The following is a 26,921-nucleotide window of genomic DNA, read 5'->3' as shown; positions in this document are numbered from 1 at the left end:
CATGCAATCCTTCTTAAAGGCTAGACAGCCAATAGAGAAGGGGAGGGTGAGATTTTTTTCAAATACGTATATTTCTTTTGGTGGAAAACCAAGTTTTCCGGCAACCTGGTAAATGACTGTTGTTACTTACAGCAGAAGAATATGTATGAATTCCAGTCCATTATATATTTTGGCTATTGCTTTCCTCTTTGATAGGTGGTGGTTGTCAGTGTGTGTTTTTGTAGCTGGGTACCACCTGTCTGTGGAAGAGACATGTAAATATATGCCTCCAGGATTTTCAACAAAATACCAAAGTCGTCATATTCAAATTCTCAGTTTTCCCACAGCATATTATGAACTCTAAAAAGGTCATCTTTCATCAAATATGAGCCATATTGAGTGACTTTTTCTCTTGCAAATGGATCCCGTCTATGGTACCTGGGTACAAAACCAAGTGTTTCCATTTTAGGTATAAGATGGCTCAAAAAGTCTGAATTCAAGAATTGTATGTTAAATGTGAAAACCACTCTTTCATCAATGTTCATGGCAAAGTCCAGAATCTGCGAGCCTGGAATTGCCTGAAATGTATCAGTAAAAGATTGTGTACAAAACTTTGCAGATGATTAAAAAGAATCAGTGGTGGTGTACTGTAGCTGGAGGGAAGATTATGGATACCAAGCTGTGTCCTCGTGAACCTTGTATGACCATGTTTTCCTCACTGTTCCTCCACTTCCATGCCCATACAGATGCATTCAAAACTCATTATGCTTAGAGATTGGAGTCTCGTTGTGCGAGGCACTGTGCGTACACCTAACAGGCAGTCCATTCCTCTAAGAGCTAAAAAGAAAACACAGACGCAAGGGGGTATGATTTTATAGATGAGGAATTTACAGAAAGATTTAGGGAGAGATTTTTCAAAGGGAGGTTGGTTATCTAATTGCCAATGGCGATCTAACTGTCTTTTGTAACTCCTTCCCAAAGTGATTTGCACAGTGTCATCCTGGAAGTCTGTAGCACAGCTAGGAGTTATACCCAGTTCTCCCTAGTCAAGTGTCTTGATCCCATAGAGCAATGTTTATGAACCTTTTCAGATTGGTGACCCCCTTATCTGAAGATGTTTTTCTTAAAAACAAAGCAAAAAAAAAAACAACCACTCCACCTTACAATTACTATAAAAGATAAGAAAAAAGTGTAACAGTGATAGAATCATAGAATATCAGGGTTGGAAGGGACCTCAGTAGGTCACCTAGTCCAACCCCCTGCTCAAAAGCAGGACCCATCCCCAATTAAATCATCCCAGCCAGGGCTTTGTCGAGCCTGACCTTAAAAACTTCTAAGGAAGGAGATTCCACCACCTCCCTAGGCAACGCATTCCAGTGTTTCACCACCCTCCTAGTGAAAAAGTTTTTCCTAATATCCAATCTAAACCTCCCCCACTGCAACTTGAGACCATTACTCCTTGTCCTGTCCTCTTCTACCACTGAGAATAGTCTAGAACCATCCTCTCTGGAACCACCTCTCAGGTAGTTGAAAGCAGCTATCAAATCCCCCCTCATTCTTCTCTTCCGCAGACTAAACAATCCCAGTTCCCTTAGCCTCTCCACATAAGTCATGTGTTCCAGACCCCTAATCATTTTTGTTGCCCTTCGCTGGACTCTCTCCAGTTTCTCCACATCCTTCTTGTAGTGTGGCGCCCAAAACTGGACACAGTACTCCAGATGAGGCCTCACCAATGTCGAATAGAGGGGGACGATCACGTCCCTCGATCTGCTCGCTATACCCCTACTTATACATCCCAAAATGCCATTGGCCTTCTTGGCAACAAGGGCACACTGCTGACTCATATCCAGCTTCTCGTCCACTGTCACCCCTAGGTCCTTTTCTGCAGAACTGCTGCCTAGCCATTCGGTCCCTAGTCTGTAGCCGTGCATTGGGTTCTTCCGTCCTAAGTGCAGGACCCTGCACTTATCCTTATTGAACCTCATCAGATTTCTTTTGGCCCAATCCTCCAATTTGTCTAGGTCCCTCTGTATCCTATCCCTGCCCTCCAGCGTATCTACCACTCCTCCCAGTTTAGTATCATCCGCAAATTTGCTGAGAGTGCAGTCCACACCATCCTCCAGATCATTTATGAAGATATTGAACAAAACCGGCCCCAGGACCGACCGCTGGGGCACTCCACTTGACACCGGCTGCCAACTAGACATGGAGCCATTGATCACTACCCGTTGATCCCAACAATCTAGCCAACTTTCTACCCACCTTATAGTGCAATCATCCAGCCCATACTACTTTAACTTGCTGACAAGAATACTGTGGGAGACCCTGTCAAAAGCTTTGCTAAAGTCAAGATACAATACATCCACTGCTTTCCCTTCATGCACAGAACCAGTAATCTCATCATAGAAGGCGATTAGATTAATCCGGCATGACCTTCCCTTGGTGAATCCATGCTGACTATTCCTGATCACTTTCCTCTCATGTAAGTGCTTCAGGATTGATTCTTTGAGGGCCTGCTCCATGATTTTTAACCCTAATAAGCCTATAATTTGTGTGTGCACAGTTCACGAGGTTGATAAATAAGATTAGAAGGCTTAGCTTTTTACTGGTAAATGTTGGTAAACATCAACTTCCTCACACACATAGAAACTGACAAAAAAAATCTCCATCGAAAATTATCAAAGTTCACAGATAGGCAAAGGAAGAAAAATGCAGCTTGAGAACTTAGAGCTTGATCTAAGGATAATTACATTGTCTATTTTGAAATGTGAGGCTAGCAATTTGCTTTTAATAATTATAAAGCTTTAACTTTTTGAATCTCAACATCTGTCAATTATTTGACAACTGTGAAAATCAATAAACATAAAAGTTCACCCAATTTTGCGCAACTGTGAACATTTAAATGGATAAAAATTGCTTACAAATATCAACATTAGCCATCAATCTTATAAAAAGATTAAAATTGAATTCTACCAAGCCAAAATGATAAAGAATACTTGACCTTGAAAGGTAAGGATGTTCAGGGAGTGGGGGAGCAAGATTTTCTTTGCTCTAAACGGGAATAAAATGTTCAAAGCCTCACAGCCCCCAGTGACCTTTGTGACATCTCCTTCTCGAAAGGGATATGACGCTCACCAGCTGAAAAACACTACCTTACCCCTTGTCATAAATATAAAGGGAAGGGTAAACCCCTTTGAAATCCCTCCTGGCCAGGGGAAAGCTCCTCTCACCTGTAAAGGGTTAAGAAGCTAAAGGTAACCTTGCTGGCACCTGACCAAAATGACCAATGAGGAGACAAGATACTTTCAAAAGCTGGGAGGAGGGAGAGAAACAAAGGGTCTGTGTCTGTCTGTATGCTGGTTTCTGCCAGGGATAGACCAGGAATGGAGCCTTAGAACTTTTAGTAAGTAATCTAGCTAGGTATGTGTTAGATTATGATTTCTTTAAATGGCTGAGAAAAGAATTCTGCTGAATAGAATAACTATTTCTGTCTGTGTATCTTTTTTGTAACTTAAGGTTTTGCCTAGAGGGGTTCTCTATGTTTTTGAATCTAATTACCCTGTAAGATATCTACCATCCTGATTTTACAGGGGGGATTTCTTCATTTCTATTTACTTCTATTTTTATTAAAAGTCTTCTTGTAAAACACTGAATGCTTTTTCATTGTTCTCAGATCCAAGGGTTTGGGTCTGTGGTCACCTATGCAAATTGGTGAGGCTTTTTACCAAACCTTGTCCAGGAAGTGGGGTGCAATGTTTTGGGAAGTATATTGGGGGGAAGGACGCGTCCAAACAGCTCTTCCCCAGTAACCAGTATTAGTTTGGTGGTGGTAGCGGCCAGTCCAAGGATAACAGGTGTAATATTTTGTACCTTGGGGAAGTTTTGACCTAAGCTGGTAAAGATAAGCTTAGGAGGTTTTTCATGCAGGTCCCCACATCTGTACCCTAGAGTTCAGAGTGGGGGAGGAACCTTGACACCCCTCCCTTCCTTTCCCTGAGAGATACTGTTGTGTAACTGTAATAATGCAGTGGTGAAGCAGGCCGTCTATTACACCACCCAAGGGCTTCAGGTTGATGTCTCTCACATAATTACCCAAGTCCTCTGCCATTTTTTAGCTCTCACTGATTCAGTTAAACTCCCCACCGCTATTCCTAGCAACGTGAGCTCCAGTCTCAAAAGGTGTCATGGGCGGGCAGTTAATATTGTTAAATCAGCTGCAGAAGGATGTAAGACAACTGGGACTTAAAAAAGAAGAAAAGAGTTTGTGAGAAGAACTTTGCTATGATCATATGCCACCTGTTTTGCTCTGTGGGAAGAAACAGAGTGTAAAATACAGACATAGCTGTCCACCTCTCTCTCTATATATATACACACATGTGCACGCTGAAATCTCTGAGTTCTCTTCTCCCAATGGATAATGTTGGAGGTACCTCAGTCCAATATGTTGGAAACTCACAGATGGCTTAACCCTGTTGGAAATCTGAAGAGGATCATTAGTGAGCATGAATCTGAACTCTTCTCCTCCTTGATCCATACCTAGCTCTTAATCTTACAGAATTTATGTCTGTTTTGGAGTCTTACCAGTGAAAGGAAACAGCACAAATTCTGCAATAAGGAGGTTATTTCACCTTTGCTAGTATATGTATCTGGGGGAGGTGGGGTCTGAGAGTGTACGTATGCACGCATTGCCACACACATATACTATGTCTAGTTTATTGTTTGTTCTTTGTGTTGCAGTAGCATCGAGGGGGGCGTTAATCATAGGCCAGGGCCCTACTGTGTTAGGTGGTTTCCTAATATCTATCTGATTCAGTAGAATCCAAATCCAGATGCAGTCAAGGTTTTCCTCAGTGTTGTTAGCCAGAAATCAAAACATCAGAAGAAAACACCCCGAGTCTGGGGCTTCAAGCCTATCTGCCCATCCCGGGAGTGGAGCTTTAACTGGGTTATAAGACTCAGTAAAGAAGTAACTGGATGAACCTCTGTAGCCTTTGCTGTACAAGAGATCAGAATAGACAACCTTGTGGTCCCTTCTGGCTTTCAAATCTATAAAATTGCCGAGAGACATTTCCCCTCTCTGCCTCTTAGGTAACCAAATATAGTCTTTATACAGTACTTGGTGTTTGTTATATAATTCTTTTCATCCAGCGGGCTCCAACCACTTCACAAAATAAAGTAAGTTTTATCCCTATTTTTACATCCATTGGAGCAGAGGCTCAGAGAGGGGAAAGTGATTTCCATATAATGTGTCAGGGCAGAGCCAGAAATTCAGCTTTCTAGGAGAAGTGAAGGCAAATCACCTCACTAGTTTTAAGATAGAGCTTGAGAAGTTTCTGAACAGGGTCATGTGATGGGGTGACCTGTGACAGCAGGGGACTGGCCTCAGTGGCCCCAGAGGTCCCTTCCAGTCCTATGAATTGAACCCAGTTGTTCTGAGTCCCGATTTAGTGCCCTATCCACTGGACCACATTTTCCTCTCCCTCAACACGCACAGGAATACACCTGTGAAAAGAGACAGTGCAGAGCTTTGAGGTTAACCCATTGTTCACTGCAGTTCCTATACCCCATTACAGAAGGTCCTACGACTTTCCCCAAAGCTTCATTGTGTTCACTGAGAGAGCTAGGAGTAGAACCAGGAACAACTGACTGAGTCAAGGGTAAAGGGACAGGGTTACTGAATCTTATCATTTTTTATTCAGGGATAATATTTCTTGTGTCCAAAGAGAATATTAAAATACCACATGTTTTTTGAAGCATGCAACAAGCAGAAAAGATGATGAGGGACAGATAATTTTAGTGCATTATATGCTGATTGTTTGCACGGTTATGAATGAATGTAGATATCCTCTATCTGATAAAGGAAACATATTTCCCCCCACAGATTTGGGGAAAATCATCATCGTTCGTAAACACAGATCAGTCCCTCCAATACAAAGCCCGAAATAACACACCTTTTCAAGTACTTCACTGATAACTCAGGGATTCTCATTAGAAGTTATGAGAACATTTCCTGATTTCCATCTTGTAGTAAAAGAGCAATAAATCAAAAAGATGGGATGAACAGCTTCTTTATGAGAAGTCCCTGCATCACTCATTTAGTCCTCAAGATATTCCGTCTCGTATACAACATTTGCAATAGATCAAATGTTTCTGTTTTATAACAGTAATCAACAAAATTGGGGAAGTAGCTCCTTCGCAAGGAGCTGTGGAATTAGAAAATCAAATGGTCTCATAACACTGCAGTCTGTTTGCAATAAGTCAAATGAATGCATTAGCAGACTGGATAAAAAAACAAGTTTCCCATTCAAGTCCAAAAATCACGTGGCAGTTCAGATCTATAGCCTTTCACGTCCATCTCATTGACTCTATTTCATCCCAGGTAAGAGCTGGGCAACAGTTGTTACCTCCAGTTGGCTGTTTGGTGGTCGTAATTACTGACATAACTGGGAACATCCAGGTAGTTATATTACAGTAGTTCCTAGAGACTCCAACTTAGATCGGAGTCCCATGTGCTAGGCACTGTACAGACAGTGCTGAAGAGCTTACAATCGAAGTACAAGACAGACACATTGTAAGCAGGGAAATGGAGGCACGCAGGGTATGCCTACTCGGGGGTAAAAAAAAAAAATCTCGTCTGGGACAGCTGACTCGGGTTTGTGAGCTCAGGCTCTGAGGCTGAATTCCCAGTCTAATGTCCTATAAATTAGATTGTTCTGTGACCAAGTGTTGGCATCACAAAAACCAGCCAAGCAGTTAGCACCCTTGTTGATGTCTCTTCTGAGACTGGCCAGTATTGAATAGGCCAGGGAACTAAATGGTGGTTCCCAGCCCAGTCATCTCTTGGAGATCAGTGAGCATGCAGGTTCTTCCTGCTTGTGAATTTTACCCTTTGTTTAGATGGTGGGTATGAGTGTGAATGAGAGAGAGAGAGGTTGGGGCATGGAGTCTCTGGACCCCATGAAGTGCTCTTTAACAAGTTTGGAATCTATGACTTGGAATGTTGTAGGCTGATGGCACTAGAGTGAAGGTTGGGACCAAGCCGGAGAGAAAGGTTCATTGCCCCACGGGGAACTGATAAGAGAGTTCATGCAGCCTGAGAGTCCAATTAACCTTCCACACAGCTCAGTCTTAGCGTGAACCCTCCCTACCGTTCCCTTCACAGGAATATTAAGGAAGTATGGCAGAAAAAGCCCCGGAGCAGTGCTCTGGAGGAATGCACCATAGATCTGAAGTGAAGGACCAGTACCTCTCGTGGATTTCCCCCAAGTTCTGTGGGGCAAAGGGAGGAGGCAAACACAGCCTTCCCTTATCCAGGCTTTTCCATGGTAGTGGGGAGTGGGTACATTTACACAAGTTATAGGCTTATTAGTGTTATCACTGATACATTTACACCTCTCAGGTGTTCTCTTTGGATCTGAAATGGATCACATTGTGGAATCTTTCTTTATTACTTCACATGCAGAAACTATTCTGTAGATGAATAGATTTTGTTCTCCGGGGCTGTCAGTCAAGAACTTTCATGGAATACAATGAATTCAAACACACAGGAAAGATTCAGGGGCAGCATTCTAGTGGATAGATATTTCATCTTTCTGAAAGATGGCAGGCACCTTTGCCCTCCTTATTCAGACATACAAAAGCAGGTTTTGTGTCAAACCAGTTAGGCACCTTCATTCATCCAAACTTTTACAGTAGGGAAACTTTTATTTTTTTCCGCTTTGCTCGAGCTTTAGTTCTGCATTTCACATTATGTGGTATTCTCTTGGGTTGATCATTTCAGTTAGTTATTCCTGCTCTGCTGAAACAGGCTGAGCCAGGGCAATGCAGTGCAGGCTCTCGTTGCCATGAGCAGGTGGAGAGGAAGGATGGATGATCTTGTGGCTAAGGCACTAGATTAGGATTCAGAAGATCGTAATTTCATTCCTGGCTCTCCCACAAGTTTTCTGTGTGACCTTGGGAAAGTCGCCTAATCTTTCCTCGCTTGTAAAATTGCTTCCCTACTTCCATAAAGGGACTACTCAGTGCATAAGAAACACACTTTCCCAGCCTTCAGGACTGTAAGTAATGTGCTGCTTGATTCAACTCTATACAGAGGGAATGTGCATGGACAGGGAAAGCACGCCCACTAACTAAAATAGGAGATAAGGGAGTTGTGGAGCATGGCTGGAGCCCATAATACTCTGGGTAACCCAGTTAACTCCTTGTTTACCACTTTACTACATCTACCTCATAGGGGTCTTGTGAAGATTCATGGTAGTTCTGAGGTGCTTGAATGCTCTGTTGATGAGGGCTGTACAAGAGGATAGATGTGTATTTGTGTGGGGGATGGGGAAGGGTCACTTTGCTAATGTCATGCATGCGTTCTTCCTCTCATTTCAGAGATTTTTACTGGAAACCCAAGGCTTGCTTAGCATCAACCTTCTTTATTGCAGAGCTAGCTGGTCAGACTTGCTGGCATCATGCAAGCTAATTCATGAGAAGGTGCAAAGTGTAACTATGAGGTGCGCACATCTCGAGACATTGAGGCTTGTGCATAATTTGAATGCACAGTTATCACAGCATGTGTGCCATCACAGGGAGCTGTATGCACAACTCACTCATCGGGACTGCACACGCAAATGACTCGCAGAGGCTAACTGACTTGTCTGTGGTTACAAAGCAAGTGTATGGTGGAGCCAGAGATTCTGATTCCCATTTCTCTGCTTTAACCACTAAAAGGTGTTACTTCTCCTGACTTAATATACCCCACAGCCATCAGTTGGTAGCAGCTGATATCCTGATCTAGATTCAACCTGGGGAAATACAGATAAAAGGCTGCAGCTCCCATGATCTGTCCCTTCGCCCCTCCAGTCTCCTTAGCCTTGTAAATTGTATTTTCTTATTCACTATTTTTGTCCCACCTTGGTGCACTATAAAATACCATTCCTTAGTCTCTTAGGAGACAGAGCAGCATTTTTGTGTGTGAAAGTCTCTGTGATTTTTTGGCCCTTCTGGATTTATTAGTTGTGTCCTGCACTTGATGTATTTCTCATTTGCCAGGTTTGACTGACATGGTTTCCACTGCCATCTAATCCAAATCTGTCCTCCAGAGGGGGTTATACCAATCACAATAATTTACTGTGGAGAGGTGTTGGCATTTGAAGGGGAAATACTACCTAGTACAATATACTCACAAGTAGGAGACAGCTAGTAATTTATAACATCAGCCGCTGCTGCCTTCTTAAAAATTCAGGATATGCTAATCACAGTCAAAAATGAGTTTTCTACTTAACAAAGACTGATTGCAATAAGAATGAGCCGAGCCTGGTAACCTTGGATGAGGTTAAATTGCGGTTCTTAGTGTTCGGTCTGTTGAATACGAATGCTGCGCAAGTTGGGGGTACAGAAGGAATTAAGGAATATGGTAAAAAAGGGGAAGTTCCTCTGACTTGCACCCTGTACTGTCTTCTGCTCTGGACACGGCCTGTATTGCCTTGTGCTTTGACTGCTGCAGATCTCCTAAGCTAAGCAGAGTCTGGCTGGCTCAGTACTTGTGTAAAAGACCCATAAGGACGAACTGCTTGCTGCAAGTACTGTGGGCAGTTCAGAGGCCCGCAATCTTTCTCTGAAATCAGCAGTGACTCAGTGCTCCTGCTTGTAGCAAAGGAATCGTTGGTATTTCCTGATAGCTACCATCAAGATGACTTTTTTGTACCAAATCTTCAGCTGGTGTAAACTCACAGAGTTCTAAGGGAGCAAAGGGACCCGTTGGAGCGATGTAGATTTATACCAGCTATAGGCCTGACCCTTAAATCACTAATGGCCATTTTCAACTCATTCTCTCAAAATAATCAATCAACCAGAACCTCAGCTGGTGCAAACCACCGCTTATTTAACACCAGATGAGCATCTGTCTCAGTAAATGGAACTCTTTTTGCAATGATGGTCTGTTGAGGAGCACTTAAGAAACTTTTAAGGAGCTATTTATGTAAATCTCTCCCATTGGTTATCGTCGGCTTTCCTAGCCAACTTGTCAGCATCCAGAGTGCACGGGGAAATGATCCCAACTGCCTTTGAATTATTTGGTGAATCAGCTAGATAGTGGCAGTTGTAACCAGTGATCCACCTGCTACGTCAGCCAGGACCAGCAAGTAACGCATACTGGGAGTAAAATCCGGACAATGGAAGAGAAAAACCAAAAGTAGCTGGAAAGTCCACAAGAGATGGCGACCACAAAACAGAAGTCTGGACAGCTGTTCAGAGAGCAGCCAAAGAAACACGCTGTGGCACTTGCATGCCAGCTGAGCTGTGAATTAAGATATTGGGAGTGGCAAGTTAGTGCTGTGTCTTAGGGTATGTCTATACGACCTGCCGGATCAGCGGGCAGCAATCGATCCAGCGGGGGGGTCTATTTATCGGGTCTAGTCTAGACATGATAAATCGACCTCCGAGCGCTCTCCCATCGACTCCGGTTCTCCACCAGGGCGAGAGGCGCAGGCGGAGTCGATGGGGGAGTGGCAGAAGTCAACTTACCACAGTGAAGACGCTGCGGTAAGTGGATCTAAGTACCCTGACTTCAGCTACGTTATTCACGTAGCTGAAGTTGCGTAACTTAGATCGATTCCCCCCCTTCCAGTGTAGACCCCCCACCCAACACACATAATGGAAAAAGAAAGCTTTGTCACTGAATTATGTTTTTTTAAATGTAGTATTTGTGACGTGCTGTATGGAGATGAGTAAAATCCTCTCTCTGCAGAACCAAGTTCAGCAATGGTAGTGAATTCCAAACAGGTGTGTGTTTAAATAAATGGGGTCTAGGGCCAACCAAGTTGCAGAGCAGGACTGAGCCCTGAGGGCTTGCCAGAGTGCCAAGCACTCTTTTGTTTTGTTTTTCTGGATTTTAAATGGTATCGCTCTACTTTGTCAACGTAGTGGGCATCGTCTTAATGTGTAACCTGTACTATGATTTCCCGTTTCGAGAAAAGTTAATTATTAGAGCTGGTCCCAAAAAAATGGCTACATTGTCCATGAGAAAATGTTGTTTCAATGAAACAGATTGGATCACTTTTGACATTTTGTTTCAGAGGACCAAATGTTCCATTTCAGCATTTTTGAACAAAGGTTTTTTTATTATTATTATTATTTTGAAATGACCTTTAACTTGAAATTTACTTTATTTTATAAAAACAAATGAAAAATGGTCTTAATAAAAACAAAACATTTTGAATGTATTGGGGTGGGGCGGGAATTTCCGCTGACCAGAAACTTTTATATATTTTAAATTCACAAAAAAAAAAAATGCAAACTTTTCTTCCCCATTTTGGACAACCTTTTTTTTTTTTTTTTTTGGTATCTCAAAATTGTTCATGGGATGGAAAATCTGTTTTCTGGTCAGCTCCAGTAACTGCATACATTAAGTGCTATATACTAGCTAAACCTGTACCAAAGGCTTCTTATTCTGAGCTAGGAGCTGGTTCCTCAGCTGGTGGACACTGCCTTCACAATGCTGATTTACACCAGCTGAAGATCTGGCCCATTCGTTCAATATCAGAGTAATCCTAACAGGCCTGAAATACCACAGTGTTACTCCAGTTTTATGCCCAGCACACAAATGAAGTAAGCTCAGGACTCTATTCTTCCAACAGCAGTGTGGTCATGGTTGCCACCAAACTCACTGGGAGTCATGGCCCTTCACCTAATGCTGTATTTGGGTCTCTGGTGGCAGTGATTTTCTTCCTTGTCTGTTGTAGTTTGCAGTGAAAGTTCTTCAACTTAGGACAGAGGAAAATTGTAACCGCAACCAAGGATGTTCAGTAGCACGTTTCAGCATTCAGTGTTTGAATGGGCAATTCCACTTGGTTGGTTATCTGGCAAATGCTGAGGGTTATTTGGAATAGTAATTAAGAAACCCTAAAGGTTAACCTGTGGGGTATTCTCAGCTCTGCAAGAATTAATACCGTGATATTTAATTGCTAATAACTTCTTTGCTGTTTACCTGTAAGACTGTGTAATTAATTTTTCTTGGTAGACTGGTACAATGGTTGCTGCTGAATAACCGTGACAGTTGTGTGATCTGTTGTCTGATTTCCTCGTCTAATGTAGAAACATATGATGGTTTCCTCAGTTACCATAGCATAGCAACATTTGGCATGTACTGCTTTTTTTTAATCATCAAATTAACTCCAGTAAAATGCAGATGAAGGGCAGTCTCCTCAGCTGATGCCCATTGATGCATCTCCATTTAAGTCAATGAAGCTACGATTAACGCCAGCATAAGATCCTCCCCTGGCCTGGGTCTTTTGGGTCATTGAAATATCTTTGTTCAATTCCCCAAATGCTGCCAGGCCTCATTCGGAGCTCACGTTTGCTCACATTTCAAAGTTAGCATATCTTCATTCACTTCGATGATGCAATTCCTGGCTGAGAGAAGGTGAGAGCAGAATGAAGCCCAGATTTATTTGAGACTAATGTGGTGGTAGGCACCAGTAGATGTGATGCTGTGCTCTTCGGGTAGTCGTTACTCTTTACAAGTTTGGTCAATCTTTTCATTCCACGTTACCTAGTCTAATGAGAGCCAGAAGTGCTTCCCTTCCTCATCATAGGCTTGGTTCCCAACCCCTTCTGTGGTCCTGCTCCCTTTCTTTCTTCAGGATCCAACCAGAGATCCTCAAATTCAACCACTCCACCCCTCCCAAAGTGTCAAGTGAGCTGTCTAGGTGGAAAGTCCAAACCTCTGTGTTTCCGTGCACCCAACGGCCTATGTTCTTTTGGGTCTTCATCCCTCAACATACAATTTCGCTTAACAGTTTTGCTATGACATCAACTCATGTCAAAATACTTCAAGTGAATGTAGTCCCTTCTCCACAGAGATTTACTGCATAAAGATTGCTGGGTTGGGATTGGTTCAAAGTCCATTGAAGTCTTTTTGACTGGCTTCACTGGGCTTTGGAACAAACCTTTTCTGCAGAACCGTTGAGCATATTTCTAATATAACGTGGGTTCTGGAAATAGAATTTTGTAAGAAATACCATTTCTTTGACTAATAATTTCTCCCCTAAAGGCATGGCAACAAAAAGTAGCTGAATTAAAACACATTTCTGTACCATCCAAGTATTATGGATGACTATGGAAGGACAGTATAAAAACAGATTAATAGACTTTCCTTCCCGTAATTTGGTGAAGAACTCCGAGAGATGAATAATCTTTGTAATTAAATATTGGGAACATACAACCATTTTGGACCCAAGTTATGATCCACTTGAGCAATTTCCCAAAGCTAACGATTTTATGTGATATTAAGAGGGCAGAAGAATCTTTCTTCCATATAAATCTTCAAAACACAGTTTCATTTCTTCCAGGGAGTCATAAATAAGGAAACCTAGTTATTTTCTCTCTATCGATAGCAACCTGGTAGTACTACACATTGATTCCAGAGTCCTCTTATTCTTAGGTTTAGAAATTGCATTAACACTTGGATTTCATTAGGCTTTTCGTGAAAGGGGTGTGTGTGTGTGTATATGGAAAACCCCAGAGTGCTGCACTACAGAAAGTCTAGTTCCTGCAAACATGTGAACACCTGTCGTCTTAGGTAATTCTGTGTCTCAGTAGTCACTGTTCTGATAATAGGAGTGAAGAGACCTGTATGGAACAAGAAGGCTCTTGCAGGGTGAGGAGCAAGTCCAGGGAAAGGCTTGGTATGAAGAAATCTAACAGCAAGGAGTCTGTTGAAGGGAACCTTGACTGCCTGTCTTGGGGTCCTTGGACTAGAGCCCAGTGTAGAGGCTGGGCCTGGGTTTCCCTACCAGCCACTGATAAGGTGGCACGTAGCCCCTGAGAAGGGGATATGGGCTACTGACAGCCCTGAGAAAAGGTGGATGGACCACTTGGCCTAGAGTTGAGGGCAGCAGAGCAAACATTTGTTTTTATTGGATTTTCTGGAATGGTTGGAGATTACCATGACTTGGCTGCAGGGTTGAGTCATATGAAGGGGCAGACCATTACAGGGCTGAAGTGGCTGCCTACAGAGGGTTCTAGAGGATGAGAGCCAGCCTCCGCCACACCCAGTCACAAGGGGATGTGCTTGCGGTGAGTCAACTGTGCCATAGGCCCCCAAAGCTGTAGTATCTGAGCACCGCACAGTCTTCAATGTTGTATTTACCTCACAACATCCCTGCAAGGTAGGGAAGTGCTAATGTTCCCTAGGGATGGGGAAGTGAAGCACGAAAGAGACTTAGGGCCAGATTTTTAAAGGTATTTAGATGCCGAAAGATGCACGCAGGTTCCTAGTGGGTTTTCAAACGTGCCTTGGCACCTGTGTACAAGTTTAGGCACTTAAAAAATCTGGCTGTAATTGACTTGCCCAAGGTCACCCAGGAAGTCTGTGGCTGTGCATAGAATGAAATTCCAGTCTAGCATCCAAACCGTTGTATTATCCTTCCTTTTTGTACACAGTCTGCATCGTTGCGTCTATAATTGCTCATTTCACTCAGATGGAGGCTTTCCTCAGATGAATTCCAAGCACTTTAGGGATGTTCTCTTCTATGTTTTAGATGTGGAAACAGAGACACAGAGAGACTAAGTGACCTGCATGACATCTGACATCAGTAGGGGAGATGGGAATAGAAGCCACATTTCTTGACTTCCTTTTTCATACTTGAACCACTTGACTTCTCCCTCACCTCTCTGTTTCTTACTGATTGCTCGAAGCCAGTGGTTTTAAATGTTTTTTTCTATCCCGGGACTCCGGCCGCATGTAGTTGGGACTTCCTGCCTCTCCCCTCCCTCCCCCCATTTTACCTTGCCCTTTCCATATGGTTGTGATGTCACCCAGGGAGAGCAGTTTACTCCAATCCAGGGTTGGCCAAACTTACTGACCCTCCGAGCTGCATATTATGATCTTCAGAAATTCAAGAGCCAGGCGTGCCTGCTGGGACTCGGGGCGTCAGCCCCACGGGAAGGGGGGTCTCAGGGCTTCAGCCCTGGTAGGTGCATCCCCCGAGCTGAAGCCCCACCACCCCATCACAGGGCAGAAGGCCCGAGCTCTCTCCCCAGTCTGGTAGGCGGAGAATGGAGAGAGGGACTTAGGGGGCTGCACTTCAACTGTAAAAGAGCCACATGCAGCTCATGGGCCACGGTTTGGCCACACTTGCTTTAATTTATCCATCAGCCTGATTCCCCTCCCACGGTAGCTTCCCACCAGACTTGACCACTGACTTGAATGGAGTTAATCGCTACAAGCAAGACTTCTGAACCAGCAAAACTCTGAACATCTGATTATATTTAAACCCAGACCTGAAGAATAGTTCTGCTGAGCTCAAAAACTTATCTCTTTCATCAACAGAATGTTGGTCTAATAAAAGATATTAACTCATCCCCTTGTTTTTTTTTATATTTAAACCCATCAGTAGTCGAATTGGTTTGAATGGGATCATTGATGTGCTTTGCTACATTGGGACCTAAGTGAGAAGAATTGAGCCTGTAGATAAATAGATCTCATGGAGAGCTGTGCAGAGGGTAAACACAGGCCTGGCAGTGACTTAGTCATCCCCTTTCTTGCTAAATGATACCCTCCATTTATATCATTTATTTATTAGAATTGCTTATTTCTTCTTATTATTTGAATCAACCCTTTGGAGCTTTGCCCGTCACTGCTTCAATCCATTATGTTGCTTACTCTTGTTTAGCAAGCCATTAGGGATGTTGAAGTCTGTAAAATAAAACATCCTTCAGGCAAAACTTTGAAAAGGACCATTTTCCTCCAGTATAGGCTCTGATCCTCCAGTGCGATCTGCAAGGGCAAGCTGCAGCAGCCTGACAGAGCCCCATTGGGTCTAATATCTAGCTGGCTAGGGCATTGGACGGGTTTCAGGACACAGCGGTTCTAACGCCAGCCCTGTGTTGTCCTACTGGGTAATCTTGGGCAGGTCATGTCAAACCCCTGTGCCTCAGTTTCCTCATCTGTGAAATGGGGATACTTAGCTACTTTGTGATGCACATTGAGATCTAAGGCTGATGTGGGCTATACAAAAAAAAAACACAAAAAAAAACCCTAAATAATTTTAGTGAGCCCCTCTGTGCCCGCTGCAACTTGGCCCATCGGAGGCTGAAAATGTGAGTTTCCTTCCCTTTCAGTGGAAACCCTCTTTTTTAAAGTTTTTAATTGTATTCCTGCTGATCTTAAGTGAAATCCTCCCTCTACACCCTTGAATCAGTGCAGCGGATACTACTGACAGCCTGCGTCCTGAAGCAGAGGCTAGAAAACAAAATCTAATCAGGCTATTGATGTGCACTAATGTATGAGCCACTGGGCGCTCAATCACTTTCAGAAATTGATATTATAAACCTCGAAGGGCTGAAGGAATCGGTGTTGCATTTGTGGCCATAATATAATTGACATAGAAACGCTTTAGAGTAACTTGCAGTAGTCATAACTCCTCACTTTTATGGTTTTCAATAGTGATGCTTTAATGCCTTAAATGGGCAGAAAATAACGCAGTATTTGGGGGTTTTTTATTTGTTTGTTTTTGTTGGTTTTTTTCCATGTATCTCTTGGGGAAAACAAGAACCAGTGAGTTAGGAAGAGTGCTTCCCAATTATTTTAAATGGATCAGCTCCTGATCGTCCCTGAAGCATGACACTGAAGTATTTTGTTGGAAATTCCTGGAGAGAAAGGAACGTTAAATGTTTTTGAGGTGCAGAGTCGGTCAAATGCAGACATGGGTGCCTTATCCTTAGCATAGGTGAAAAGGATCAAGTAAGGACTTGTTCTGCTCAAGGTGTATAAGCCTCAACATATCGGTCAGCCGTTTGTCTCCCACATGTTCCTCTAAGGCTACCACCCTTAGATCTCTCCCTCCTTAAATTCCAGATGAGCTGGGTGTCCTTGTTTCAGGGTTCTTGCCTCTAGAACTTCCTTCCTGAGCACTTCCATAACGTTTTTCAAAATCTAGACACCAACCAAAGTGGGTAAATGCCATATAATTACAGTTATCCATATCCCTTTATCCAGAAATCCTAGTTATCCAAATCCCCAGGAAGGCCTATGTTCATCATCACCCACTAATAACTTTTCCCCTTTGCACTGTTAATGCTAATCAATGGCTTTGTATTTGCATAGCAGTTCTGTGCCACTACGTGCAGTTACTTGAGACCTAATCCCATTTCAGCATCAACAGCAGTTTGATAGGATTATATCAGGAAAACTGCAGGTCAAACAAGCATTTCTGTTACCTGAACACCCAGTTATCTGAAAGTTTTGGATGTTCCCAAGGCCATTTGGATAAACTGAAGTTTTTTGGGTTTTTTTGTTTTTTTTTAGCATTGATTTAGGTCAGAAAGGAATTTAGACTGTGAACTTGAGCCCCTGCCCGAGAGCTCATCTCTTTGAGAAACGCAGTATTGGTCAGTGGAATGTATCCATTAAAACACTATAAACGGAGAGCAGTGAATAGGAGCATGTCAAGGTTCCTCCCCCACTCTGAACTTTAGGGTACAGATGTGGGGACCTGCATGAAAATCTCCTAAGCTTACTTTTACCAGCTTAGGTTAAAACTTCCCCAAGGTACACATTAATTTTATCCTTTTTGTCCTTGGAATATCCACTGCCACCACCAAACTCTAACCGGGTTTACTGGGAAACGTAGTTTGGACACGTCTTTCCCCCCAAAATCCTCCCAACCCTTGCACCCCTCTTCCTGGGAAAGGTTTGGTAAAAATCCTCACCAATGTGCATAGGTGACCACAGACCCAAACCCTGGGATCTGAGAACAATGAAAAAGCATTCAGTTTTCTTACAAGAAGACTTTTAATAGAAATAGAAGTAAATAGAAGTAAAGGAATCCCCCCTGTAAAATCCGGATGGTAGATACCTTACAGGGTAATTAGATTCAAAACATAGAGAATCCCTCTAGGCAAAACCTTAAGTTACAAAAAAGACACACAGACAGAAATAGTCATTCTATTCAGCACAATTCTTTTCTCAGCCATTTAAAGAAATCATAATCTAACATATACCTCACTAGATTACTTACTAAAAGTTCTAAGACTCCATTTCTGGTCTATCCCCGGCAACAGCATCATACAGACAGACACAGACCCTTTGTTTCTCTCCCTCCTCCCAGCTTTTGAAAGTATCTTGTCTCCTCATTGGTCATTTGGGTCAGGTGCCAGCGAGGTTACCTTTAGCTTCTTAACCCTTTACAGGTGAGAGGATTTTTCCTCTGGCCAGGAGGGATTTTAAAGGGGTTTACCCTTCCCTTTATATTTATGACAGAGCAGGAAGATGATTTTTACTTCTGTATACAACATTGGTGATGCTGACAGAATACTGCATGCGTCTCTGGTGTTTTGCCTTTTAAAAAACATATTGAAAAACTGAATAAGGTACCAAAAAGAGCCACAAAAATGGTCTGAGGGTTTATTTAGAGCATATGCCCGACAGTAAGACACTAAAAGAGCTGCATTTTTTTCGCTACCAAAAAGAAAATTGAGAAGTGACTTGATCATAAAAATACCTTGTGTGACACCCCAACACCCCAATATTCATCACTGTCATGTAATTAGGATCTGTGTTATACAAAGTTTGCTTTGTGAGGTGTCATTCTAAAAGTCTTGATCTGCTAGACAGTTTTATCTCGTTGGATCGTCATATGTGAAGTTATGAAGTTTGGCTCTGTGTGTTACTGAAGTTGAAAAGACCCCAGCCTTTCAGATACGACAGTAAAAAAGGCCAAACAATGTTAATGGCTTATTGAGGAAATGCACACAAACACAAGGATTACCCCGGGAACCATGTACAATAGAGACCTCTCGGAGATAGCACTGCACAATGGGAACTGCTTGACCCAGGTCACAGTAAAAGAGCTTTCCAGCAAGTGGGGAGAAGATATAAAAGGGGGGAAATGACATCATGGGGGGACCTCGCTCTCCCTACAACACACCTGAGGAACAAGGACTGAACTGTGGGAAGTAATGGTTCCAGGCTAGAAGGATTTTTAGCCTGTGTATGAAAACTTGTGCCTTAAGAATTTGCCAGCCTGTTTATCACTCAGGGTGAGAATTTGCTAATTCTAATCCTACCTATCTAGTGTATTAAGCTCAGTTTGCGGTTTTGTTTATTTACTAAGGTAATCCATTTGATCTGTTTGCTATCACTTAAAATCTATCTTTTATAGTTAAAAAACTTTTGTTTTGTCCCTAAAACCAGTGTGGAACTCATACTTGGGGCAGAGAGCTTTTGCATATCTTTCTCTCCACGTTGAGGGAGAGGGCAAATTTTATGAGCTTATGCTATATAGTTCCTGTGCAGGACAAGATGAGACAATCTTGGGTTTACGCTCTAGAGGGGGTGTGCACTTGCATGCTGGGCAATTCTTTAGCTGAGCTGTCTCATGTGGAGCTGATCTCAGCATCTGTGCAAATATAGCTGCAGCTGGGTGTGTGTCTACCTGTGTGCGCTGGAAGGAGGCTGGAGAGCCTGTCATAGCAGCACAGAGTAAGGGAAACCCAGGCTGGTGGGACAGGTGGGCTCAGTGGTATCCCAGTTCCAAGTGGCACTCTGGGGCACACCCATCACACCTTCATGTGGAGAAAATAACAGGTACCAAAAGAGTCTTTAATCTGCCAAAGAAGGCTTAACAAGAATGAGAGTCTAGAAGCTGAAACCAGACAAATTCAAATTAGGAATAAGACTCTTTTTTTTTTTTTTTTTGGTAACCGTGAGGGTGATTAGCCATTGGAACAAACTGTCACGGGATTCTCCATTTCTTGATGCCTTCAGATAAAGAGTCTGTCTTTCTGGAAGGTATACTTTAATAAGACAAATTATTGGGCTCAGAATGGTGGGTAACAGGGTGAAATTCTATGGGCTGTGCTATTCTAGGTCAGACTGGGTGATCTAATGCCCCCCCCCTTTTTTTTTTTGGCTTAAAGTTTTTGAATCTATGAAACCCTGCAGAGCAGGAGACGCTTTGAAACCCTCAGTCATATAATCCTGGAGCACTAAAGCAACCTAAAGGCAGATAAGTGTGCTGTCCCAATTGATTTTTCAATCACCATTGTGTGCCTTTGGGTATGTCGATGCTGCAAAGAAAAAACCCTGGCGCTGAGTCTCGGAGCCTGGGTCAATTGCCTCAGGCTTGAGTTGCGGGGCTAAAAATAGCAGTGTGGGCATTCAGCCTCGGGCGGGAGCCTAGGCTCCGAGACCCTCTCCCCTCGCCGGTCTCTGGAGTCCAGGCTCCAGACCAAAGGAGAACTTCTGCACTGCTATTTTTAGCCCCAGGGACAAGCCCCATGACCGTGAGTCAGTTGACCTGGGGTCTGAAACGTGGTGCCACAGATTTTTCAGACATGCTCTAAATTCCTTTGAAAATCCCAGCCTATGTATATAAGAAAAACACAAAACATGTCCAGCCAAGCTGATCCCTGCAGCACTTGTGACTCAGTGATACATACTGGCGGAGTTGCCATAATATAATTTGTAAATGGTGTACAATTACTCATTCCCAGTGCACTTTTTGCTGTAAATAGATCTGGTGCTAATGTTCTGCAGCTAGCTGTGCAGTCCGAAGAACCACTGCAATGCTCAGTTTAATCCTATTCAATTAAACTAATGTTTTCGAACATCCTAAATAACCCCACATTGCAAGGACAGCTGTCAAGATCCTTTATTTAGGTTGCACTCCAAGCTGCTGCACATTTCACTGGTTTATTGGTTACTTGTAAATATTATTCGCAGACATTATCTTCACTTCTGCAGCACAGAAACATTAGCAGTTGCCCCAGTCCAAGACTAATAATTGAAAGGAACAGGAGTGCACTGAAACCAAAGCTCGTTGCTGTAATTTACACCTATTTAAGGCTCCCTTTTATCAGAGTGGTGTAAAAGGGGCCTTCATGTAAATGAGAGTCAGGCCCAGCAATGTTCAGTGTAATTATACCAAGTGTTTGGCAGTGTGTGTGGGGGGGGGGGGGCGGGGGCTCATGTGATGCCACAAATGTGCCTTTAATTCCGAGTGCTAAACAACTTTTTAACAATGCCAGATCATTACCCAGTAGGGGAGTCAAGTATGTCAAAAGCTTTATTTTGGGCTGAGCAAAATGAGCATGCTGAGGCCTTCGCTGATGGATTCGCAAGCACCGACCTTGTTTTATGTAGGTTCTTGCTGAGGAACAAGAAGCGAAAGTTTTTGAAAATGCATGAGGGCTTTCTCTCTGCCGTGTAGGCACCTGAAGAAGTGTGTTCCTTTCCTGGCAAACAAGGCTCCAAGTAAGACTGCCTACTAAGAGAATGATCTCCCTGGGTAAAAACCACCACAGAGCTTGTATAAGCGCTCCCAAAGTGGCCATCCCCTTCTAATTTTTATAATTGCTGTTTGCACATGCCACTAAACCTTCTGAACATCTTGTGCTCAGTGCAGAAATTCACTAATGTTCAGCTTGTCAGGATACGAGACCCCTCATTAGCTCGGAGTATTAAATGAAACAGTTGAGTTAGTAACCAAATCTACAAAGAACCAGCTGACTGTATGTATGATTAGGGACTTTGTCATCTCGCTCATGGATTAATTATATGGTCCATTATACAGAAATGTGTTCTTGATTTCAAGAATAGTTTTGTTCTTGAGTTTTTGTACTTACCATCTGGTGTAATGTTCCTTATCTTCCTCCCCCAAATAAGTACCAAATTATAGATTTCTTAACTTGTAGAACAAATTTGGAAGGTTGGCAAAAAAATAGAACAGATACATTTAAAGCTATCACATTAAAATATATATACATTCAGTGGACCAGTATATGGTGAGCAATCTACAATACAGTAATGGTGTGAGAGCATTCTGAGCCCTGGGGTATCAAGTTAGAGTCCAGGGCATATTCCCTGTACTGTACTAAGGCCATAGAATAGACCCCAGTAAATTGGTTTTGGAATTGCATGTCTCCCAGGATCAGCTTTTTTTTTTCCATTTTTTTTTAAAGGCTGTGGAGGGAAAGCAAAATTTAACTATTGTGTGACTATGTAGCTCCATCTGCATCATGTATTTATACAGAACATAATCGCTGGGCTCCTAAGAAATTATTATTATTCATTAGGATTATTGTATGCATTTGGATTGTAGTCCCCAGAGCCCTCAGCTGAGATCGGGGCCCCTGGATAAGCATAAGCTAAGAAACAGTCCCTGCCGCAAAGATTGTACAGTCTAACTAGACAAGACAAAGGGTGAGAGAAAGGGTGTATGATGTCTATTTTAAAGATAGGGAACAGAAGCAGAGGTTAGATGACTTGCCCAGGGTGACACAGGTAATCTGTAGCAGAGCTGGGTATTAAACCAAGGGTAAAACTCACCTGCTAAGACTTAAGTGGTGGTCCTCCACACAAAAGTGAATTGCTTCCCAAGAGAATGAATTGTATATGAGAGAGCATGGAAGTGTATCTTGCAGCTTGTCTCATGACATAGCAGTTTTGAAAAGCAGAAGCAGTGGTGACGGTATGAAAAAAATGAGGATAAATATTTTGACATTTAAAAAAAGAAAGGAAGAAAGAAGAGCTGGAAATTGTTGGCTCCAAAGCCTGTTGTGTTTCCTGATAATTGATTTTGACAACAGGAAATAGGCTACCCCATGCAGAACGAAGTTTGCATTGAAGGAAGAAACCATTTGGAGTCTGCTTTTGTTCATCTCATTAATTCTCTTTCTGCCTGTTAACCTCTAAGTAACACTTTCTAGAAAAGACTAAAGAGTCAGCAGGGGCTGGGGGATTGGGGGGAAGTAATATTCAATAGACCCTGAAAGCCTACAGGAAAATAAATGAATTGTGTAGCTGAGAGAGGGGTATTTGAAGGCTTTTCATCTAGCAGGAGTTCCGAACTCAAAGCCTTTCCTGCTTCCAATGGCAAAACTCCCCTGGACTTAAACGATGAAGGATGGAGCCTGAACGGGAATGTGGTAAGGCTCAGTTGCATTACCAAAGAGCCCACAATAGAGGGTCGTGCCAAAACTTGTTCTCCAAAATCCCACTGGGAAGTACAGCTTCTCCATCACCACTGAGGAGGGTATATAGTGAGCTTGCGCGAGTCCCTGGAACGGATCTGCTGTACTGATCTCTATTTGGGAGGCGCTCAGATGCCATGATAGAGGCTGTACAGTAGACTGACAAGCCTTGAACAGCACAGCAAGGGCTCAAACCAGTGAAGTGCTGAGTTCCTTCCATTCCCATTGACTCCCCAGGAAAGGTCTGTTGGGATTGAGCTGCGCATATCTGGTACTGTATATACCTGTCATTCAGTAAGATCTCTTCTCTTTTTTCCCAGTTGCAGGAGAAATACCTTGACTTGCGTTGCAGTGGTTGGATGTTTTCTTTTAATTCTTCATTGCTTAGCCTACTGGCCATTTACTCTGTGTCTGCATATGCAACTCCGTGTTTTAAGGGTGCAAAATGGAGGGGCAATCCAATTTCAATGCATAATTTTAGAGACCAAAGCAGCTTTTGCCCAAAGATTTGCAGTCCATCAACATTTCACCCAGCTTCCACCACACTCATCAGAGTGAAGGAATAGTCCAGGGTTTAAGGTGCTGTTTTAAGACTCTGGATACCAACGTTCAATTCCCTGCTTCCCTGTGTGTGACCATGGGCAAGTGACCTTGAACCTAGATGTGTATTCAGACATTGCAGTACTCAGCAGAGCAGTGCCAAAATACCTTTCGCAATTGGGGTCTTAGTCTGACTGTCTGCCTCGGTTTCCCCATCGGTAAAATGAGGATAATAGCACTTCCCAACCAAGGCAGAGGGATTATGGGGATAAATACATCAAATACAGGGAAGCATTCAGATAATATTATGATAGGAGCCATAGAAGTACCTAGATAAACTCATCCATATTTGTGGAATGCCAGAAAATTCACTTCATTGGGTAGGGATAAAGAAACTTCAATAACAGTGTGATGTAACAAAAGCCTGAAGATGATGCGTGTGTTTTATCTATAGGATCTACCTTACTGGGCATATGGAAAAAAATAATATTTGGCTTTTAATTAACTTCTTTGCAGACAGTGTCCTTCCAGCCAGGCAGTTTCTAAAACCTATAATTATTCCATATATAAATCTTGGTGGTTACTTGTTCAAAAATGATCAATTACTGCAGCAAATCCCTTTTTTTATAGCAGATATCAAAGGTTATTGGGTTATAAATGTTATCTGAACCTGGGTTTTTATTTTTGTGTTAATTTTCTTCACATTTAAAAACTAGGAATTGTTTTAAGAGAGGTGTGATGATTTAAAAAAAATTGATTCAACATTGGACTCATCTGAAAATCTTCCTGAAACAAGAGATAACATTTGTTGTTTTATTCATACAAGGCTGGATTTAGCCACTCTTATGCAGGTTAGGTAGTATCTTAGTCCTCAAGTACTTTCACTGATATCAGCGCTTTTACTGGTGGAGTAAGTATTTAGGCTCTCAAAACAGGACTTAAGTGGGTGGCAAGATCAAGACTCTCGTGTGTAAGGGAGGCACAAGGACTTGATTCTAAGCTGATTGAAGTCAACGGCAAAGTTCCCATTCACTTTAATGGTGCAAGATCAGGGCTTAAATGAGCACGTATCACTTTCACGTTGTATGGGTCAAGTCTTCAAGTCCTTGTGTAGGCCTGGAGAGCTGTGCATTTGGGGATGAGAGTACCCATATGGAAGAGGGGCTTGGCTATCTCCATAGCATCATCTTGTGGACCCTGTGGAGGGAATCTTTCACAGCAGGGTAAATGGAGGTACACAGAGGTAAAGGGACTTGCTATAAACCACACGGTGACTTGCAGTGGAGCCAGAAAAAGACTCCAACAGCCCTAATTTTCAATCTTCTGCTCTAGCCACTGGAAAACGCTCCCCTCTCTCCAGCATATCCTTTAGCACTGTGCTTCAAACTAGTCGGATGCATTTGGGTAGTGTGTGACCTAGGTCACACACACAAAAGACCATAAGGCTGCAACGTACGTGAGAAGAATATGTCCGTGGAAAGAGAAACATTTTAAGCTCTTCTTTGAGGAATGGTGTTTGCAGCTTTCCTTCCATTCTCCCTGAATGGCGTCTGTCATAAATATAAAGGGAAGGGTAATCACCTTTAAAATCCCTCCTGGCCAGGGGAAAGCTCCTCTCACCTGTAAAGGGTTAAGAAGCTAAAGGTAACCTCGCTGGCACCTGACCAAAATGACCAATGAGGAGACAAGATACTTTCAAAAGCTGGGAGGAGGGAGAAAAACAAAGGGTCTGTGTCTGTCTGTATGATGCTTTGGCCGGGGACAGAACAGGAATGGAGTCTTAGAACTTAGTAAGTAATCTAGCTAGGTATGTGTTAGATTATGATTTGTTAAAATGGCTGAGAAAATACCTGTGCTGAATAGAATGAATATTCCTGTCTGTGTGTCTTTTTTGTAACTTAAGGTTTTGCCTAGAGGGACTCTCTATGTTTTGAATCTAATTACCCTGTAAGGTATTTACCATCTTGATTTTATGGAGGTGATTCTTTAATTTTCTTCTATTAAAAGTCGTCTTGTAAGAAAACTGAATGCTTTTTCATTGTTCTAAGATCCAAGGGTTTGGGTCTGTGGTCACCTATGCAAATTGGTGAGGATTTTTACCAAACCTTCCCCAGGAAGCGGGGTGCAAGGGTTGGGAGGATTTTTGGGGGAAAGACGTTTCCAAACAACGTTTTCTCAGGAACCCAGATAAAGTTTGGTGGTGGCAGTGGAAGTCCAAGGGCAAAGGGTAAAATTAATGTGTACCTTGGGGAAGTTTTAACCTAAGCTGGTAAAAGTAAGCTGAGGAGGTTTTCATGCAGGTCCCCACATCTGTACCCTAGAGTTCAGAGTGGGGAAGGAACCTTGACAGCTTCTTACCACGTTTTGCCTGGTGCTCTCAAGATTTGGAAAGCCTCCCTTTTTTTAAGCTTTCCTTTTCATCCTAGTAGCTATTCTGACCCTTCTGAGGTGTCAGGCTCAGTAGACGGAGCCATATATCTTGTACTCGCAGGGAGACGTGGATTCAAAATGCCTCTAAATTGCAACATGAACTTACATGGTAATAAACACCCCAGGGTATTTGTGTTTAAATAAGGACACAAACAAAATACTCATCTCTGACCGGTTTGGCACTGCATGCTGGGCAGAAGTCAGGTGAACTGTGGGAGCATAAAACTGAGATTAGATCTCTGGGCCTGGAACTTGCAGTCTCTTGAGCATCATCACTTCAGATGGATTATGTCTGCTCTTTGAGCTTGTATGGGGTTATGTCTACACTGGAATAAAAGACTCGTGGCACGGCCATGGCTGGCTCAAGTTAGTTGACTCAGGCTCATAGGGCTCAGGCTGTGGGGCGAAACGTTTCGGGGGGAAGGAGTGTTCCAGAGCTCAGGCTCCAGCCTGAGCCCAAATATCTCCACAGCAGTTTTACAGCCCTGCAGCCCAAGCCCTGAGAGTCTGACTCAGCTGACCCAGGCCAACTGCGGGTGCTTAGAGGCTGTGTAGACATACTCAGGGTTAATCCAGCCCTGTGTACATGTATATTTATTTTGTTCATATCAGTAGTGCTGACGGACCAACCAAGAATGGGGTCTCACTGTGAGAGGTGCTATACAAACACAGAGTAGTAGAACAGCCACGCAGTATCTATCATTGGGAAGGAATAGAAGGAGGTGTGGGTTCTTCTATGCCCTTAGCCCGTTCACATTGCCAGTGCTAACCGTGCACATAATTCAACCTATCCATCCATCCTTCCTGCGTCCCATGATATACGGCTGCCCATCGCTGTAGATGGATGACTGGAACAGCAGCTTTCTTGCAGCATCTCTTTATAGCTCTTGCTGCAATTTGTTTTTCACAAAGGGTGTTGGGAAGAAGTGTGGGTGGTTAAACACGCTGTCACGTGTGAGACTGCCAGCCTCTGTGGAAGCCTCAGAGAGAGGCTGCTGATGTGCTGCCCT

This window comes from Lepidochelys olivacea (assembly GCF_965140295.1).
Source record: "Lepidochelys olivacea isolate rLepOli2 genome assembly, chromosome: 26".
In the NCBI taxonomy this organism is placed as follows: domain Eukaryota; kingdom Metazoa; phylum Chordata; order Testudines; family Cheloniidae; genus Lepidochelys; species Lepidochelys olivacea.
The sequence above is the reverse complement of the archived record's forward strand: the minus strand, read 5'-3'. Positions refer to the sequence as shown.